This window comes from Populus trichocarpa, chromosome 6 (genome assembly GCF_000002775.5).
Source record: "Populus trichocarpa isolate Nisqually-1 chromosome 6, P.trichocarpa_v4.1, whole genome shotgun sequence".
NCBI classification, from domain to species: domain Eukaryota; kingdom Viridiplantae; phylum Streptophyta; class Magnoliopsida; order Malpighiales; family Salicaceae; genus Populus; species Populus trichocarpa.
In genome coordinates this window covers 19,597,149-19,618,879 of record NC_037290.2, presented here as the reverse complement: position 1 = coordinate 19,618,879, position 21,731 = coordinate 19,597,149, and the positions used below count along the sequence as shown (strand labels likewise).

Below are 21,731 nucleotides of genomic sequence, written 5' to 3'. Positions count from 1 at the left end.
GGTGAAGGAGCAGGACAAGTGAAGTTTTCAACAAAAGAGAGCGAACAGTGAAAGATGAGTTGAAACCTTTGTCAATGTGGAAGCCAGATTTTAAAAATAAATAAATAAAATACCAATGATAATTATCAAGAAAATTAGAGAACTAGCTAATGAACATGATGGATTACAGTAACAGTTACATATGAGAACATTGAATGACAGTTACAGGCTTAACAAGTAGTCTCATCATTAAAGTATGGCTTTTTACATTAATTGATTGAGAGCTTCTTCTCTTTTTTTACCCTGTCATGGCTATGAACAGTTTTTTCTTCTTGCTTAAGCAAGAAATAGGAAGAAAGGGAAATTTTCTTGTAAACGAAGTCTTTTAACCAAAAGTTAGCTCTCCTTCTTTTCATTTTTGCAAATCAATGATACAAATTTTCGTTCAGACAAATTCACATAGAGGTAGAATCCAAACCTCTTAACTTGGTTTTGACAGCATCCACACAGTACCTTGAAAACTATCAAACCTCTCACTCACAACATTAACATTCACTCCCAAACTCTCAGCCCCGGCGGCGGTCACCGGCCCATGTGCTACCACCACTAAATTAGGCCACCTCTGTTAGGATACTGGCATGCAAACCCGACAAGATAAAAGGCAAAGTATAGGATAAAATGAGAAATTAGACACACAAGAATTTACGTGGTTCACCCAATTGGCTACGTCCACGGACAAGTATAGAAGGATTTTACTAAGTAATGTGGGAATTACAACCTCTCTCTATAATAGGAGAACAACTGAAATCTCTCTATTACTAGGAGAAAACACCTCACTTACTCTCTCACAAATACCTCACAACTTTGTAGGATTACTCTATCTTCACTCTCTCTACTTGCTCTCAAATCTCTCTTGTGGTGTACATATAATGCTTGGATGCATTGCCTATTTATAGGCAAGCATCCATGCAAGAGATAAGGGGCAAGACAAGTGGCCAAGTGGCCAAGTGGCAAGGGGCAAGTGGCAAGGGGCAAGTGGTGCCCAATTGGTGCCAGCCAGCTAGCTTCACATTCTCCCACTTGAAGACTTTGATGATTTAATCAAGACTTCACACTTGATCATCTGTGATTCTTCTATCCTTTCTATACTTGTCATCTTCATGCTGCTTACGTTTCAGTTAGGCCATAGGAGGATTTGCACCATATATACTTGTCAATATTGACTGGTTTGATCAAAACATCTGCTGGGTTTTTCTTTGTGTGAACCTTCTGAAAATCCACACTTCCATCTTCCACCACTTCGCGAACAAAGTGATACTGAACATCTATGTGTTTTGTTCTTGAATGAAATGCTGGATTCCTTGCAATATGCAAAGCACTCTGACTATCACAATACAAAAGAATCTTCTCTTGTTTGTATCCGAGCTCCTCCATAAGTTTCTTCATCCATATTGCTTCTTTACAAGCTTGTGTAGCTGCCATGTACTCAGCTTCTGTTGTGGATAAAGCTACAACAGTCTGAAGTTTAGAGACCCAGCTCACAGCTCCTCCTGCAATTATGAACACATAACCTGTAGTGGATTTTCTTTTCTCAAGGTCGCCAGCAAAATCTGAATCAACATAACCTTTGACAGTAAATTCTGACCCTCCATAACATAATGCGGCATCTGAGGTACCCTTGATATATCTCAAGATCCTCTTAATAGTATTCCAATGCTCTCTACCAGGATTTGCCATGTATCGACTAGCTGCTCCCACTGCTTGTGCAATGTCTGGTCTTGTACATATCATGGCAAACATTAAACTTCCCACTGCTGATGCATACGGTACTCGAGACATCTCCATCCTCTCTGCTTCATTGCTAGGAGACATACTTGAGGATAATTTGAAGTTAACAGGAAGTGGGGTGGAAATTGGCTTACAATCTTGCATGTTGAAGCGACGCAAGATCTTCTTCAGATAATTCTTCTGAGAAAGCCAAATCTTCCTCTTACTTCTGTCTCGGTGAATTTGCATCCCTAGAATCTTGTTTGCTGGTCCCAAGTCCTTCATATCGAACTCCCTAGCCAATTGTGCCTTCAATTCTTGGACTCGATCTTTGTTGGGGCCTATTACCAACATGTCATCCACGTACAACAACAAAATGATGAAAACATCATCTTCTTCAAACCTCTTGTAATACGTACAATGGTCTGAACTAAGTCTGTTGTACCCAAGGCTAATTATGAAGGAATCAAATCTCTTGTACCAACACCTCGGCGCCTGTTTGAGACCGTATAGAGATTTGTTCAACCTGCAAACCAAGTTCTCCTTGCCTGTTTCAGCAAAACCCTCTGGTTGGAGCATATAAATTTCTTCTTCAAGTTCTCCATGAAGAAATGCAGTTTTCACATCTAACTGCTCTAAGTGAAGATCAAATATAGCACACATTGCCAAGACTACTCTGATTGTAGTAAGTCGTACCACTGGAGAAAATATCTCATTAAAGTCTATTCCTTCTTTCTGAGCATATCCTTTCACCACCAATCTTGCACGGTACCGCTCCACTTGATCATTGCCATCACGCTTTATCTTGTAAATCCATTTGTTGCCAATGGCCTTTCTTCCTTGTGGTAGCGGAACAAGATCCCAAGTGTTATTCTTGTGCAAAGCTTCAATCTCCTCTTGCATTGCTGTCATCCACATAGATACATCTGTGCTTTTGATAGCCTCATGGAAAGTTGATGGCTCTCCATCCTCTGTTAGAAGACAGTATGCAATGTTGCTCTCAGTAACATATTCTGAGTGCCAAGCCGGTGGTCTTCTTTCACGAGTTGACCGTCGAACTTCAGGAGTTTCAGACTCTATTTGTTCTTGTTCTTCATGCTCTGGTGCAGCTTCAGAAGAAGTACGATTCTGAGTATTTTCCATCTGGACTTCTGTAGTCTCCTTTAAAATGCTATTATTTTCTTCCATTTGCATTTTATCTTCTGCAAATATAACATCTCTGCTGATGACTACCTTGTGGGCAGTGGGATCCCACAAGCGATACCCCTTCACTCCATCAGCATATCCCAAGAATATACATTTTCTGGATTTTGAATCCAGCTTGCTAACTTCTTGTGTATTGTACATCACGTACACAGGACTTCCAAATATATGCAATCGAGAATAATCAGCTGGTTTTCCAGTCCACATCTCCATCGGTGTCTTCAGCTCAATTGCAGTTGACGGAGATCGATTTATCACATAACAGGCGGTATTGACTGCTTCTGCCCAGAATGACTTTTCTAGACCTGCAGTCTTCAACATTGCTCTTGTTCTTTCTAATAGAGTTCTGTTCATCCGCTCTGCCACTCCATTTTGTTGTGGAGTGTATGCCGTTGTGAACTGCCTTTTGATACCTTCATGTTGACAGAAGTTATCAAATTCATCACTGGTATATTCTCCTCCATTGTCAGTCCTCAAACACTTGATCTTCTTTTCAGATTCAAGTTCCACCCGCGCTTTGAAAGTTTTAAAGACTGCGAACACATCTGCCTTCCTTCTAATTGGATACACCCAACATCTCCTGGAGAAGTCATCTATGAATGATACAAAGTATCTTGCTCCTCCCAAGGATACAACCGGTGCTTGCCAAACATCAGAGTGAATCAGGTCTAAGATGCATTTGCTCTTAGTTGTTGATGTGCCAAACTTCAACCTGTGCTGTTTACTTGTAACACAGTACTCACAAAAGGGTAAAGTAACCTTTGTAAGCCCAGGGAGTAACTTCTGATCAGAGAGAACTTTCAAACCTTTCTCTGACATGTGGCCTAGTTTTTGATGCCACATCATCGTCTTCTCTTCTGCAGGACTGGCTGATGCGATTGACGCTTCTGCCCCATGATGTGTTTCTCCCATTAATACAAACATGTTTGCAACTGTTTTTCTCGCCTTTAAAACCACCAGCGCTCCTTTGACAATTTTCATGATTCCATTGTCTGTTCGAATCTTACAGCCAAGACTATCAAATTGTCCTACGGACAAAAGATTCTTCTTCAAGTCTTTCACATGTCGCACTCCTGAAATAGTGCGAATTAAGCCATCATACATCTTCAATTTAATGGTGCCAATGCCAGCAATCTCTACAGCATGATTATCACCCATGAACACTTTGCCTCCAGAGATGGGTTTATATGTTTGGAACCAATCTCGATTAGGAGTCATATGCCATGTTGCTCCTGAATCCATTAGCCAGACCTCAGTTAGCTCTTCTCTATCTGTAGAGATTGTCGCTGCTTCACTATATAAAACCTCCCCATCTTCTGAGGTGCTCGCAACACATCCTTGAGGTTTTGATGACTCTGCAGTGTTCTCTATACCCTTTTTAAACCAACAATCCCTTTTGAAGTGCCCTTTTCTGCCACAATTGTAGCATTTCACAGTCTTCTTACTTCTTAATTTGGAACTCCCCTGCCTTTGACTCCCACTGGAGCCACGCTCCGTTGATCTCCCTCTTGACACCAACAATGCCTCTGCTTGGTTTGAACTATTTCTGTCTCCTTTATTTTTGCGCCTATTTTCTTCTTCCAAGATGGCGGCTGCAACATCATCAAAGACTAAATAGTCTGTGAGGATATTATTGGTCAAGTTGATAATGAGTTGATCATACGAATCTGGAAGACTTTGAAGTAGAAGTTCTGCACGTTCACTTTCCTCTATTTGTTGACCCAACGTAGTGAGTTGTGAAAATAGAGTTCTTATTGTGTTGATGTGGTCAGTCACCACCGTGGTTTCTGCCATTCGAAGGGTATAAAGTCTCCGCTTTAAGAAAATCTTGTTGTGCAAAGACTTGGACTCATATAGCTTTGTTAGAGTCTCCCATATCTCCTTAACTGTTTTCTTCTCCGCCACACTTGATAACACTTCATCGGCTAATGCTAAATGTATGTTAGCAATAGCATTGCCATCCATTTCATTCCATTTTGCATTATCAGTGATCTCCGCGGGCCGATCCCCAATTGCTGCCAAGCAATTGTCTTTCCTTAAGATTGCCTTGATTCTCATTTTCCACAGTGAGAAATTGCTCCCCTTAAACCTCTCTATCTCGTACTTTGCTGCCATTGTATTCACCGAGATCTATTCAGCTATCACCGTTTCACAGATCTGTAACGTATATAGAAATAGTATCGTGTGAATAATACTTCACTAAGTAAGTTCCCAGGAAAGATTGGAGGGGTCACAAACGGTCCCGCTTAAAACCCAATCTCCTTAGACAGAACTTCCTAGACTGTATTTAATCACCGCACTGGCTTTCTATATACGCCAACAGTAGCGTATGTGAACAGTACCGTATGGATGAATAGTGTCGTATAGGTGAATAGTGTCGTAGACGTGAATAGTAACCGTATACACGGATAACTTTTGTGTATTAACAACACCAACCAGAAGGCTCTGATACCACTGTTAGGATACTGGCATGCAAACCCGACAAGATAAAAGGCAAAGTATAGGATAAAATGAGAAATTAGACACACAAGAATTTACGTGGTTCACCCAATTGGCTACGTCCACGGACAAGTATAGAAGGATTTTACTAAGTAATGTGGGAATTACAACCTCTCTCTATAATAGGAGAACAACTGAAATCTCTCTATTACTAGGAGAAAACACCTCACTTACTCTCTCACAAATACCTCACAACTTTGTAGGATTACTCTATCTTCACTCTCTCTACTTGCTCTCAAATCTCTCTTGTGGTGTACATATAATGCTTGGATGCATTGCCTATTTATAGGCAAGCATCCATGCAAGAGATAAGGGGCAAGACAAGTGGCCAAGTGGCCAAGTGGCAAGGGGCAAGTGGCCAAGTGGCAAGGGGCAAGTGGTGCCCAATTGGTGCCAGCCAGCTAGCTTCACAACCTCCTCCTCATCATCTCCCACTCCCACCCAAGCTCTTTCAAACTCTTCAATAACCCCTCCACTTCTCCACTACTAGCAAAAACCATTGCATCCAACAATCCCTCATCGCTCCTCTCCACAACTCCCTTCGCACAGGCGGGTCCCAACCACCTGCAGCCTCTAGTTCGCGGAGAAAATCCGGAACAACTGGAGGCTCTTCCAGTCCCACAACTCGTGGGACTGGACACAACACCTTCCGGCAGCGTCCAGTTCCAAGCAAATGGACCCCGTTACGTGTTGTTATTGTAGGAACTAATACTTTTACTCTACTGATATCATCAACACAAAATTAAGCAAGAACGTGGTGTCTATCAGTTGTACATTTTTGCCAAGTGAAACTATTATAAATATGTTCTCGCGAGGAGGTAGAAGAGGGGTTGTGAGGGAGAGAGCAGGGGCTGAGAATATGGTGATGACGATGCGGGAAGGGAAGGCAATGGCGGAGAAGAGAGGGGGGGTGAGGGGAGAGGTGGAGGGGTAGAGAGGGTAGAGTTTGTGGGGCCACCAGAAGGGAATAAAGGATTTGAGAGTGAGGAGGTAGAAAAGTCTGGTGGCGTAGTGAAGGCTATGGAGGGTTTAGTGACGGAAATCATGAGGCTGTGCATGGTGGTCGTTGGTTGTTAACGTGGGCTGAAAGTGCTTGTGTTTGGAGTTTGGACTTGTGGCGAGGAGATGATGGTCATTTGCTCCACTCTCACTCAAGCATGAAAAAACAAACCCTTTTTTTCTTTTTCTTTTTCTTTTTCTTTTTCTTTTTCTTTTTCTTTTTGTTTTCTTTTTTTAACGTGGTCGTTGGTTTAGCGACGGAGTTTATCATCTAACTAGTTATATACCCCGCGCGATGCCGCGGGTCAATTATTTTTTGCATTTTAAAAAAAGCTAAGATCTAAAAGTGTTAGGTTTTTTTTGTAAAGTTATACACAAGAATCTTAGATTTGGTTGCAACGTCTGACCTAAGAGTAATATTTATAATATTAATAATATCATTAAACTTTGGTTAACCCTTAGCATAAAAGTGTCTGGACTGCAATACCAGATCCAATAGCATTGGACGTGGGTCTGGCTACAAGGTCGTGTAATAAAAGTGTGATAATTAAATAGATTAGTTAAAAAGAAAAAAACAAAGAAAAAAAACCAACAGGAAGAAAAAAACTAATGAAGAAAAAGAAAAAAATATAAATTAGCTGGGTTAACCCGTCATACATTGAATTCGCATTGTGAAAGTTTGATAATTAAAAAGAAAAAAACAAATTAATGGGTTAACCTAGAATTAACTCGGCTAACTCGTCAAACCAGGTTAACCTGTCAAATCCAGAATCCGTGTCATGAAAGTTTGATAACTAAATAGAAAAAAAATTTAACATTAAAAATTTAAATTAAATGAAAAAAAAATTAATTAAAAAAAAAACAAAAGGCATCAGCTTTTGACTGTGGACTGCACAGTGCCTTTTCACTGTGGACTGCACTGTGCAGTCCACAGTCAAATGCATAAAAAAACAACAACAAAAAAAGAAAAACTAAATGCATCAGCCGAGAACTACTTAGAAAAATTTTTAATATTAATAAACTAAATTAATTAAAAAAAAATAAAAAAAACCTCTAAAAAGAAAAAAAAACTAAATAGAAAGAAATTTAACATTAACAAACTAAACTAAATGAAAAAAATAATTAAAAAGCAAAAAAAAAGCAAAAAAACAAATTCCAGGTTAACTCGTCAAACCAGGTTAACCCGTTAAACCTGGAATATGTGTCATGAATGTCTGGTAACTAAATAAAAAAAGATGAACATTAACAAACTGAACTAAACAAAAAAAATTAATTAAAAAGAAAAAAATAAAAAAAAATCCGGGTTAACTCGTCAAATCATGTTAACCCGTTAAACCCAGGATCTGTGTCATGAAAGTCTGATAACTAAATAAAAAAAATTTTAACATTAACAAACTAAATTAAATAAAAAAAAATTTATGAAAATAAAAAAACAAAAAAAAATTGACGGGTCAACCCAGAATTAACTGGGTTCACCCGTGAAACCAGGTTAACTCATGAAACTCGGGATATGTGTCATGAAAGTCTGATAACTAAATAGAAAGAAATTTAACATTAACAAACTAAACTAAACGAAAAAAAATTAATTAAAAAGAAAAAAAAAGCAAAAAAAAAAAATTATAGGTTAACTTGTCAAACCAGGTTAACCCATTAAATTCGGAAAACGTGTCATGAAAGTCTGATAACTAAATAAAAAAATTAAACATTAATAAACTAAATTAAACAAAAAAATTTTGTTAAAAAAAAAACAAAGAAAGAATTTAGTATATGTTACAATAGGAGTGTTTTACTATGAACTGCACTGTGCAGTCTACCATTTTTTTTGTTTCCCCTTTAAGAATTTAGTAAAGAAATAAATCAATCCTCTCCCTTTTCTCTCCAAAGTGTTATCGGCCGCAAGCTTCTTTAAAAAGCTTTCTGTGTGTGTGTGTGTGTGTGTGTCAAAGACCACAGTTCCTTTATGCCTATTTAATGTGGTTTCTATTTAATTGGAATCTTGTCTCGCCCTGTTTTAAATGGAAAATTTATTTTCAATGATTTGTTATTCTTTTCATTTTAAGTATTTAATTGACTCATTTTTTCATTAAGTTTAATTTATGATATCATTACTAACATAGTAAAATTCTACCCGAGATTTACAGTCCATAGCATAGTAAACTAAATTAAAATACTAAATCTTTAATTTTTTTTACTGGGGGTTTACAACATTGTTTCACATTACTTTTAAAAAATATCAAGACAACCGTGTTTTTTTTTATTGAAATGGTTCAACCTAGTTAACACACGAAACCTATGACTCAAGTCATGAACTTTTTTTTAATCTTTCATTTAATTATTTGAAACTAAAAATAAACATTCACAAAAGATTATCAAAACCAAAGCACCAACACTACTAGAATGAACCCCCACCCAACAATAATAATTTGCGAATGAGAAGTGTAAAGAAGGCGACATGAAGACAGTTGTCCTTTGATAAGTCAAAATCATTTTTTTAGAGAACCAAAAAATACAAGAACACCTCACACACACTAAGCAATATGTAGCAAAATCAATGTATTATTCAAGAATCCTTAAACGTTCTTACATATAGAATATTTATATTAAGAGCTAAAGACTAAACCATAGTAAACCCAAAATATGTGGGCTAAATTAGACTCACTTATAAAAATAACTCAAATATATTAGTTAAACCCAAAAATATAAAAATAACTAATTAAAAATAATATATGATATGAAAATTATTGCTACATAGAGAGTTCATAAATTAACCTAAGATACACTAAATCTTCTAATTTATATATGTTATGGTTGAAAATAATATTCTAGAGAGACTAGGATAGTAGTTGCCACCTTTAGAAACTAGGGGTAAGCAAAAAAACTGAAAAATCGAGAAAACTAGAAAAAAAAAATAACCGAAAAAATCGAACCGTGAAAAAAAACCGATTAAACCGATTAAAATTTTAAAAAAACCAGCCAATTCAGTTCAGTTTCATTTTTATAAGCCTAAAACCGAAAAAACCAAACCGAACCCAAATCGAAAAGAAACCGAACAAAAAAACCGAGCCAAACCGGTTTTTGTCCTAAAAAAACAAACCGAACCGAAACCAGTTGGTTTGAACCGGTTTTGGTTCGGTTTCAGTTTTTTAAAAAAAAAATTTCGGTTTGGTTACTTTTTTTTGATAAAAAACGAACCGAACCGAAAATGATCACCCATATTAGAAACCCCATATAAATTAAGAGATTCTGATTTGATTGTGCTTCGTCACTTATTTCCTTGTTATGCCTGGATAATTAATTATAGATTTAGATAATCCTCTTCAAGAAAGAAAAAGGTGTAGTTGTCCATATATTCTCTTTGTAGGACTAGAAAACTTACACTTTTATTGCCAAAATATCCTTAATCCTTTAAGAAAAGAATTCTTTCGAAATAGAAAGTCCAGAAGTCAAAGGACAATATATATATATATATATATATATATATTACATCTACTGACCTTTATCGAATGACCCTTCTGAACTTAAATTGGCTTAAAATTTTAACTTAAGATAGAATATTATGTTAGGAGACTCCTCATAAAATTCTAGCTCAATCCAATGGTCAAATTGAAAGTTATGTTCATTAGCATAAAATTGAATAATAGATATAATTACGCTAAAATTTGAATTTGTTTGTTCAATCCTTGCATTGATCATATCATTCCCTCTTTATTCAAAAAGATTCATCCTCAAATCTTTCATAGGTACAATTGATATTTCATAGGCCTTTTGTTTAAGCTTTTAGAATTCTTTTTTAGTTAAAACTTGCCTCTAACAACATTGAATGACAATAGTAACCTTATTCTTTTGTCTTTCATCCTTTAGGCAATGTTGCTCTTTTTTTTAAGCTTTCGAAGTTCTTTTCTTACCAAACTCGTCTCTAACAACATTGTATAAAAGTAGTATTCCTATTATTTCATTTTTTATCCTTTAAGTGTTGTTTCTCCTTTCTTGCCCTTTTAATAATGTTTTCCCTCTGATTAGCTCTATACGCAAACCATTAATTTCAGCATAACATCTTAACATCCTCCTCCTCCTCTCCTCTAAATTCCCAAACATCACATTCAACCTCTTCATTAATCATTATATTGTATTGTTCGGCATTTTTTAATCTGCACAACTAGTTAGTAATAAACAAGATTATGTTTCCTCACTCGTTCCCTCATTTGTTTACACTCCTTTCTGGTTTTCACTCAAAGCCTTCAAGTAAAAATTATAATTTAGATGTTGTAGGTTTTTAATGATGGTGTTGTTATAAAAATTGAGATACATAAACAACAAGATGAAGATGTTATAAAAATTGAGTTTGTGATATGGAAAACAAGGAATTAAACTGAATTTAAAACCTAAACCAAACAATATCCAAATGTCCTTAAATATGATATTTGATGTTATGGTACCCCTAAAAACCTAGAATATCAATTTTAAAGCGATTCCAATATGGATTCAATCAATTTGTTATATAATAGTGTTTTCACGGCAGTTCTGAAACTTATATTTTACGACATCTTTTCTTCTCTTTTTTTTACTCTAAATAGATAATTTAGGCATCATAAAATGTTTTAACATTTTTTTTTTTATTAAAGACCTTAAATAACACTAGTGACAACAAGTGTGTAAGAAGCAAAACAAAAAACTCCAAAACTGAAACTTAAGCAATTTGACTCGAAAAGAATAAAATAAAGACACGAGAAGGAGATATATGTGAAGTACAAAAAAAATGAATTTTTAGAAAGGTATAACCTGATTTTTAGAGCCTACCTCTGATACCAATTTATGCGAACCCCATGGTCACATGGTCACGTAACCCACTCGCAAGAAAGACAAATCCTAGAAAGTCAAATAAGCTGATTTGATAGGAGTGTGACACAAAGATTACCTGAACTAAAGCACCGACACTATTAGAATAAATCTCACCCAACGAATACCAATTCCCGAATGGAAAGTATAAGAAAGATGCCACAGAGATAGTTGTTCTTTGATAAGCTGAATTCAATTATCTAAATAACCAAGGAATGCAAGAACACCTCACACACACTAAATAATATGTAGCAAAATTAATGTATTATTCAAGAACCCTTACACGTTCTTACATATATAATATTTATACTAGGAACTAAAGACTAAACCCTAGTTGACCCAAAACATGGGGGTTGAATTGGACTCACTTATAAAAATAACTCGAATATATTAGTTAAACCCAAAAATCCAAAAATAACTAATTAAAATTAAAGTTTGATATGAAAATTATTGCTACATATAAAGTAAATAAATTAACCTAAGATAGACTAAATCTTCTAACTTAAATATGTTATGGCTGAAAATAATATCCTAGAGAGACTAGGATAGTAGTTACCGCCCTTAAGAACCCCATATAAATTAGAAGATTTTGATCCGATTGTGCTTCATCACTTATATCCTTGTTATGGCAGGATCATTAATTGTAGACTTAGATAATCCTCTTCAAGAAAGAAAAAGGAGTATTTGTCCATATATTCTTCTTATAGGACTAGGATACTTTCACTTTTACCACAAAAATATCCTTAATCCTTTAGAAAAATATTTTTTTCCAAATAGAAAGTCCACAAATCAAAATGCAACAAATAACAAAAACTTGTATTGCATTTGTTGACTTGTATCACATGATTTTTCTGATCTCTGATTGACCTAAAGTTTTAACCCAATAAAGAATATTATGTTAGAAGACTCCTTATAAAACTTCAGATCGATCCAACCGTCTAATTGAGAGTTATGTTTGTTAGCATAAAATTGGATAGTATGTACAATTACATTAAAATCTAAGTTTATTTGTTTAATCTTTGCATGGATCGTATCAATTTTTTAAATAGTTTTAGGTTCCAAATCGCTACCCTAAGTCTTAGTAGTCTCAAAGCTTCAATAACTAAGGTGTGTGTATGTGTGTGTGTGTGTGTGTGTGGTAGTAGTAGTAGTTTAGGCAAAATATAAGCATCCATGCACAATAGATACTTTTTTATTATTAAAAACAAACACAAAGCAATTTACCTTAGGTAATGATGATTTTAATCTTTGTTTTAACATAACTAGTTCATTACCTCACTTTGAAGACTAATTAGGGTTTCTAGTTACCATAAAACTAGGTGGCGAATCCTTTTTATATTTTTACCCTTTTATGTATAGTTCATTGAGATGTCCCTTGCGATAAAATAATGAATCCACTACGGATTCTTTTTAGGGCTAAGCTTTATTTGTTTCGTTTTATAATAATATATAATGTTGGGCTTTGATACATACTCTGAATGTCTTTTATGGTTATTTGTCTAAACTAATCAATATATGTTTATTGTTTGATTTTATATAATTGTTTTTGTGTACCTACATATCATGTGTCATACCTTTTTATCATTTTTTCTTGGATTACATATGAGTTTATGCTTACGTACCCACAACATTTTTCTTTCGCACATATATTGTTTTAGGTTGAGCTGGGGAACAAACAATGTCCCGATAAGTCATTGACTCATGCATTACTAGTGAAATCACTAAACTCTTATAAATAGTTTACTTGGTCACGATTAGTAAATTGATAGGGCTTTACTCTTGTCAATACTCTTACACCTTGTAGGCTTTGGTTCAGCCTATTAAGGCATGTTAACCGAGCATTAAGGAGCTCTTTTGAAACAAGTTTAGTTAGTAAATCTATCCATATATAATGGCTATAACCTTCTCTTAGAGTTCCTTTATAGATTATCATATACAATCGATGTTTTACTTTTATGTGAATGTTTATCTTTATATAGGTTATTTTTTAGTTTTCATACTAGATAGATGGCCCACGCTATGCAACAGACCAGACCAAATTTTTTTTTACATTATAATCTGAGACAAATCAAGTTAAATCTACTAAAACACAACCTGAGATATGAGACAAAAGCAAACCGTAGAAAGGAAAGCGAAAAGAAATCATAAAGTTCAAGACTTAATAACCTAATGTCAAATGAAAACAAAAAAAATATAATGTCGAAGAAGAAAACTCGAGTCAACTCGGGCTAACCTGACGAACTCATAACCCACAATATGAAATTGGGATTAAAAAAAAAGAATTTCAAAAGGACCTAACAAAAAAACCAAAGTTCAATAAAAAAAAACGTAAAAAAAAACCAAGCTAACCCAGGTAATTTTACCAACCCGCTCCCGGAATAACCAAACAAAAAGAAAAGTGAAAAGATAACAAAGTTCAAGGGAAAATTATTTAATGCAAAATGATGAAATTGAAACAAAAAAAACTCATAAAAAATCAAGGAAAAACAAATCTGAGCCAACCCAAGTTAACTCGACTAACCCACCATTCGCGACATGAAATCATGATAAAAAAATAGAATTACAAAAAAAGAACCTAACATAAAATACCACAGTTAAATAAAGGAAAAACATTGAGAAATAAAATGCAAATTGACCCGGGTTAACTTGACCAACTTGCTCTCGAAATAACAAAACAATAAGAGATGCAAAAAAATGACAAAGCTCAAGTTGAAATAACTTAATGCAAAATGATGAAATTGAAAAAAAAAATTCATTAAAAAATTGAGAAAAAAAAAAACCAAGCCCACCCGGGTTAACTAGACCAACCCACAACTTACGGCATGAGACCAGGATTAAAAAGAAAATTAGACTTCCAAAAGAATCACCTACCAAAAATGACCAAAGTTAAATATCAAAAATTAAGGAAGAAAATGCAAGTTAACCCGGGTTAACTTGACTAACCAGCACTCAGGATAATCCAACAGGAAGAAAAAAGTGAAAAAATTACATAGCTCAAGGGCCAATAATTTAACGTCAAAGATAAAATTATGAAAAACAAATTGTTAAAAAGTTGATGAAAAAAATTTGAGTAAACCATGGTTAACTTAACTAACCTATTATCCGAGATATGATATTGAGATAATGCAATAAAAAGGAAAGTAGAACAAACAATGAAGCTAAGGGCTTAATAATAAAATATCAAATTATGAATTCAAAAAAAAAATTCAAATTTCAATAAAGGATTGCCATGTTGGAAAGCAACCACAAAACAAATAACAAAGTAAAACATCTAACCATAAAACAATTAAAAACCCAAACAGTAGAGATCAAATATGATATATATATATATATATATATATATATATATATATATATATATATATAAAATGAAAGTATATAATCAGGGGTTAAATTGAAAAACAAAAAAAAACTTTGAAAAGGATTAAAAAAAAAGTAATCAAAAGAATGATGATTAAAATTGGATATAAAAAACAAATGAAATTAAATATTTAGGGGCAAAATTGAGAAAAAAATAAATCAAGAAAAGGATAAGAATATATCAATCAAAAGAATGAGGATCAAAAACAGATTAAGAAAACAAATGCAATAAAATTGGAAGGGACATTGCAAAAAAAAATTAATAAAGAAAAGTATAAAACATAGAAAATAGAGCAATAAAAAATAGAAGGACCAAATCGAATTATAAAATCAAATTGAATAAAATGTCCAAGGACAAAATTAAAAAAAATAAAAAAACATCAAAAGCCAAATAAATAGTGATCAAAAGAAGAAAGGCCAAAATCAATCAAATCACAAACCAAAGGACACAATTGTTTTTTTGAAGGTCAGGCGCGAATTTCTATGTAATGAGAGAGAGAAAAGAGGAGAAAGAAAAAAAACTCCACCGCAACCTAACTCCTCCATTAACATGAGCCACATCACGGGATAGAGGACAACTTACTGCAGTTAACGCCGATATGAAAGTAGGTTTTCGATAACCAGAAGAGACCACACGTACCACCTAAATTGCACAAAGGCCATCACATACTGACGCGTGCAACAACTTTTTTTAATAATATTTAATAGCGTAAAATTACCAAACAATCCCTATCTGGACTAAAAAATAACAACAAAGCTAGAAGAAAAAGACCAAGATACCCTTGAAACTAACCTTATTTTTCTTGGATTCTAAGGGTAGTTTTGAAATTTCATTTTTTAAAAAGAAAAAGACTTAGAAGCCCCCCTTGCATGTTCATTTTATTTTTCTCCCAAGAGGTATGACTGTAACTTAACTGTGTAAAATTCTTGAAAGAGACTGAAAAGTCCCCCTACAAAAGCTTTATATTTTTTGTTCTCAAAGGTAAAACAATTATTTAACTGTTATAAAAAAGAAGTTGTCCAGACCAAATTGTCCTTAATCAACTTTGCAATGACTAATGCACCATTTAGAAAAGATAATTGTATCCTCAATTGCAAGCATAACTATTTTTTTTCCATAAGAGTAAAACCATAAAAACACTGCTCCAATGAATAGGAACATATGTCTAGGAGCATAGTAAATCACTTATGTCTTTTAGTATTTTTTGTAATGAAAAAGGAAACAAACACAAATAAGGTTTTGAAAGCTCAATCTTTCTAAAGTCTCAGAAAAATAAAAATAGAAGTACTTCTTGGGTCTACCAATAGAAAGATGTGGCATTAATAAGAAGTGAGATAGTTATGCTCACTGGTTTGCTTGAACAAATCTTCCATGCTAGACCATCTGGTGAAAGGTTCTTTAATAAAGAGAATGCTTTAAAAATACACACCCTATAACAAATCTTTATATCTCTTGAAACTTTGGACATACCATATGATTTTCATTCGTATCTAACAAGACTTACTCAAATGGAAGCTATAAGATTCCCAAGGGTGGCCCTTAATTCTCAGTTTTTAAAGACTCTTTATCCTTTTATAGTGTTATCGCCCCATCAATAAGCAAGGTTTGTCTCTACTCTAAAGCCTACTATAAAAAAAATCTTGAATAAGAAATATAGAGAAGAATCAAAGATTGATAAGCTCTTTGAAATTAAATATTGTTTAAAGGTAATTGAGGGTATAAATTTATATGATTTTATGAAGGCATTTGAAATGTGCCTAGTATTGGACGTAGTCATACCATGAGAATTCAAGGTGCTTGAGTTTGTTAAGTATACAAGAGTTAAATGCCCTAAAATACACTTGAAGATTTATTGTAATAAAATGAAAAAAGTGATAAAGGGATGACAAGCTTCTTATCCATTTCTTCTAAAAAAGTCTAAGTGGTAATGTCTTAGCTTGGCATATGAGCTTAGATAGTAATAAGATAAAACAAAATAGAGAATTCTAGCTGAAACATTCATGTGCTAGTATAATTTTAATAAGGAAATGTCCCAAACAAGTTTGACATTCAAAGTATGGAGAAAGGAAATGATGAGTCAGTTAAAGAATATGCTTTAAGATGGCATGAAATGACGCGTAAATTCCCCCTCTTTTATTTGAGAAAAAGAACCCATATCCATTTTCATTAACACCTTTAAATCTCTATAATTTGAATATTTGATTGGTAATTCCTCAACCTATTTCATAGATATGGTGGTTGCAGTAGAAAGAATTAAGCAAAGTTTGAAATTAGAAAGATAATTTCGGAGAAAATCATCAAAAAACAAAAACAAAAAAAACATGTGAAAAAACACTGTAGCAATCAACAATGTTTTAAATAAAAAAATTACAAAACTAAATTCTCAATCAGCTTAATATTAAAAAAAATAAAATCAACAAATATAATTTTAAAAAATAAAAAAATAGAAAAACCATGTGGAAAAACACCGTAGCAATCCACGGTATTTTAAAGGAAAAAAATTACATAACGAAATTTTTAACCAGCGCAATATTAAAAAAGTAAAATCGACAAAGATAATTTTGAAAAAAAAATAAACAAAAAAAGGGGGAAAGTTGGAAAAAAAGAAAAGTAATTTTGGAAAAAAAAGAAAAAAAAAAGAAAAAAGGGGAAAGTTGGAAAAAAAAAGTGAAAAAAAAGATGAAAAAAAAAGGAATGCACTGTGGATTACTATTGTAATCCACAGTGCATTGGGTGTGGGTGAACAGTGAATTCCCCACATCCTTTAGCTTATTACTTAATTCTCAATCAGCTCAATATTAAAAAAATAAAATCAACTAATATAATTTTGAAAAATAAAATAGAAAAACCATGTGGGAAAACACAGTAGCAATCCACAGTATTTTAAAGGAAAAAAATTACAAAGTGAAATATTTAACCAGCTCAATATTAAAAAAATAAAATCGACAAAGATAATTTTGAAAAAAAACAAACAAAAAAAAGGGGAAAGTTGAAAAAAAGGAAAGTAATTTTGGAAAAAAAAGAAAAAATAAACGGAAAAAAAAAGAAAAAAGGGTAAAGTTGGAAATAAAAGTGAAAAAAAAAGATGAAAAAAAAAAGAAATGCACTGTGGATTACTATTGCAATCCACAGTGCATTGGGTGTGGGTGAACAGTGAATTCCTCACACCCTTTAGCTTTTTACTTAATTCTCAATCAGCTCAATATTAAAAAAATAAAATCAACAAATATAATTTTAAAAAATAAAATAGAAAAACCATGTGGAAAAACACCGTAGCAATCCACAATATTTTAAAGAAAAAAAATTACAAAGCAAAATTTTTAACCAGCTCAATATTAAAAAAGTAAAATCAACAAAGATAATTTTGGAAAAAAAATAAACAAAAAAAGGGGGGAAAGTTGGAAAAAAAGGAAATTAATTTTGGAAAAAAGAGAAGAAAAAAAAAAGAGGAAAGTTAGAAAAAAAAAGGTGAAAAAAAAATGAAAAAGTAAAAAATAAAAATGAACTGTGGATTACTATTATAATCCACAATGCATTGGGTGTGGGTAAATAGTGAATACCCCACACCTTTTAGCTTATTACTTAGTATAGATAGATAGATAGATGATATAAAGCCTGACCTATTATAACTATTATAACGTGGATATTAAAAAACGTGATGAAAATTTTGATGTATTGAGATTTCGTTATACAGATTAAAGTGAAAAAATACTTGTGGTTATTGAATAAATAAAAATAAATAATACAATATTTGCTCTCAAAGTTAGCTCAGAAATGTTAAATATTCAACCGCAAAACGGTATAAAAACACTAAGAATTAAAATGACATATTGAGATGTATTTATGACCGAATGGTATTATAATAGTGTAGTCGATAACTTGATATAGATTATATAGAAAAGAGACTCCGCAAAAATTTGAATAGAATATAAATAAAAAATTCACACCAAATTTCCCAGTACATTCAGAAATAAGATATTAAAATTTAGATTCATTACACATGACATTTCCAGAACTTTATTTCTGTTCCATAATAAAATTCCTCCCGCTAAAAAACCACTGCATGCCTTGACTGGTATCGTTGGTGTTCGTCATAGACTTAACTGTGATGACGACCCAACACGTATTTTGTTAGTTTTTTGGCCTGGAACCAAGATGAACGAAGCATCTTGTTAATTATGAAGACAACGAATATGTTGGAGAAGAGAATTCTAAGTAGAGGTGACGTGCAGCCACTAATCAATTCCCAGGCATCAGATTCTATGCCCCCTCTCAATGCCCTTCCTTTTTTGGAATGTTTGGGAATGAGATTTAATTCGTGTTTTTACAAAAATTAAATTTTTTTTGTTAAAATTTAATATGATTTGTATGTTTTGAATCGTTTTAATGTGCTGATGTCAAAAATAATTTTTAAAAAATAAAAAAAACATCATTCACATACATTTTAATATGAAAAGTTATTTAAAAAGTACCCACAACTATACTCCAAACAAGCTCGAACATCAAACAATTTTTGCAACGAGCCAGCCACTGGCTTCATAGCACATGGCCAACCTGAGAACATTTGACAGGTTGTAGCATGAACGGAACTGTAGATGTCAAAATGACAAAAAAAAAAAAATATAGGATAAGCTTAAAAATAAAATAATAAAGGAAACGCTGTAGAGATAGTACATAATTTTTGAGCTATGCAAAATACATATTTCTTAATAATGATTTTAAATTTAAATTCTCGTTGTTTAGGACTAAACTGTAATCGGCCTTGGGTGGTTCCATATCTTCGTATGTGAAAGTACCCGAGACAAGCATGTTTGGGAGTGTGGTTACGGTTGTTTTTCAAAATGTTTTTCACTCGAAAAAGTATGTCAATAATATTTTTTTATTTTTAAAAAATTATTTTTAAGATCAGCATATTAAAATGATTTGAAAACATAAAAAACATATTAATTTAAAGCAAAAAAAAAATTTCAAACTTTTTTTTAAAATATTTTTGAAACACAGTGCCAAACGCACACAACGTGTAGTATTTCTATGTTGTAGAAATACGATGAAAAAAAATGAAAATAAAATGCTAAAAATTATAAAGAATTTACCTTATCTCGTGGTTTATGAACATTTATATAGCTATGAAGTACGCTAATTTGCAACCATCTAGGTGGTGGTCTAGTTGTAAGAGTTTGGGACTAAGAGGTTTGCTCCCTCTGTGGTCTCAGGTTTGAGTTCTGTGGTTGCTCTTATGATGGCCACTGGAGGCTTACATAGTCGTTAACTTCAAGGCCCGTGGGATTAGTCGAGGTACGCGCAAACTGGCCCGGACATCCATGTTAAACTAAAAAAAAAAATACGTTAATTTGCATGGAGATAAAGATAGAGTGGAGGAATACTATAATACTTAATTTAATACAAATCATTTAGGATAACAACCTATAATGGTTGGTGGTACACTAGACATGAACATTCCTAATGCTGTTTTATTGGCCTAATTATGATAGAAAGAGGTGGAAGCATTTGATGCTAAGTATTAATTATATAGAGAGTAGGTAGAGATAATTAAGGCCGAGCTTTTTCTATCTATTTTTAGGCTTGTTAAAAATCATGTTGTCCATCCTAGGTTTAGATGAGCATTGGAGCACACACCATGGACGAGCATAAAGAAATATGGTTCGCACTCAGATTTCGAGCCCCCGAGCTCACCCTATATCCTATTATTTTTGGGTTTCACCCTTACCTCATGTTCTGTGTCTTAAGCCTGGGCTCTTGAGTGTGAGTCTTGGGCTCGTCATTAAGCATGATAATACTTTATGGGTTCCCTATCCCACCTTCCTTGTTAGCTATGTAATATGTTATATCTCGAGTGCTGTAAGTTTTAGCTCTATTCTTCAATAAACTATCCTCTTTTTTTTTAAAAAAAAAAAATCTTTTCTAAAGAGTAGTATGATATAAATGAGTCGAGCTTGATGGTTTAAATAATAGGTTTTAATTTTATTTTTGACTCGACAAGTTGATTTGAGAAACTCAAGACTTGAAACCTAACTTAAGTCGAGTTTTTAGTTGAATCAAATAAGACATTGACTTAGTAAAACCTAGTCTAAACCTAACTGGGCTAACATAAAAAAAAATGAAAAACTATTATTTTAATAAAATTGGTTGATCTGTGTAGATCTAAGAACCTACTGATTGACTTGATAATCCTAGTGATTCAAACCTACTCTTATCTCAATTCTCGAATCTGTTGGAGTTTTAAAACACTTATAAACATATGATTAAGCGCAATCCATAATAGTTTTGAAAATAATTCCAATTACAACCATGCTTCATGTTCACTTTTTATTTGTTGTACAATGGTTTGTGTCACTCCAGTAGGTAAGAACTCAATATTCTAATATGTAAAAACTATATTTAAATAAATGGTTGATATACTAAATTTTATTGTGTTATATTTTAACACATTAATTATACAATTTGTGATATAATCAAGCATTTACTGACATCATGGATCAATAAGTATGTATCCATACAACAACAAAAAAACTTTGTGCTTACTAGCAATCATCAACCCTTGAATAAAATCATGTGCTACTATTTTGAACCATATACTCTGCACCTATTAATTTCTATCTTTTTTTTCTTCTCTAGCTAAAAGACAATGCATGCATGCCCTGAAAAGAACAACCATTATTGCATTCCTAATTTTGGCAAAATGATAATAAATCAAATTATACATAAACCATAAAAATGGACCATGTCTAATTCATACATGTATCATAAATTAAATTTTATCTCACTATGAATTTGTTGAGATTTCTTTTAAATTTAAATGCATGTAGAAATTATAAACGACATAATTTCTACGCTCATCTATATGTATTATAAATAAAATAAATGTGAATTGACTAAATACTTCATAAGAAATATTTATATACTAGATGTGGGCTCATGCTATACTGCATGTCCGTGATAGTTTTCTTTTCATAGTTTAGATGTTGCAAGTGCGTTTTTAAGAAAATGAAACTCAATGACTATGGTTATAGCCTTGACTGGTTAAATAAGTTGATTTTATTTTAATCAGATGCAAAAAAAAAAAAAA

At 33.0% G+C, this 21,731-nt stretch overlaps 1 long non-coding RNA gene across 1 annotated transcript; it reads right to left on the bottom strand.

Moving 5' to 3' along the window:
* Window positions 1-122: 122 nt before the first annotated feature.
* On the bottom strand, window positions 123-6,673 carry LOC127905490 (uncharacterized). The gene is made up of 2 exons (XR_008059578.1): window positions 5,863-6,673; window positions 123-599 (listed from the first exon to the last, which is right to left on the bottom strand). It is a non-coding gene; the product is annotated as an uncharacterized LOC127905490 (long non-coding RNA).
* Between the last annotated feature and the right edge of the window lie 15,058 nt (window positions 6,674-21,731).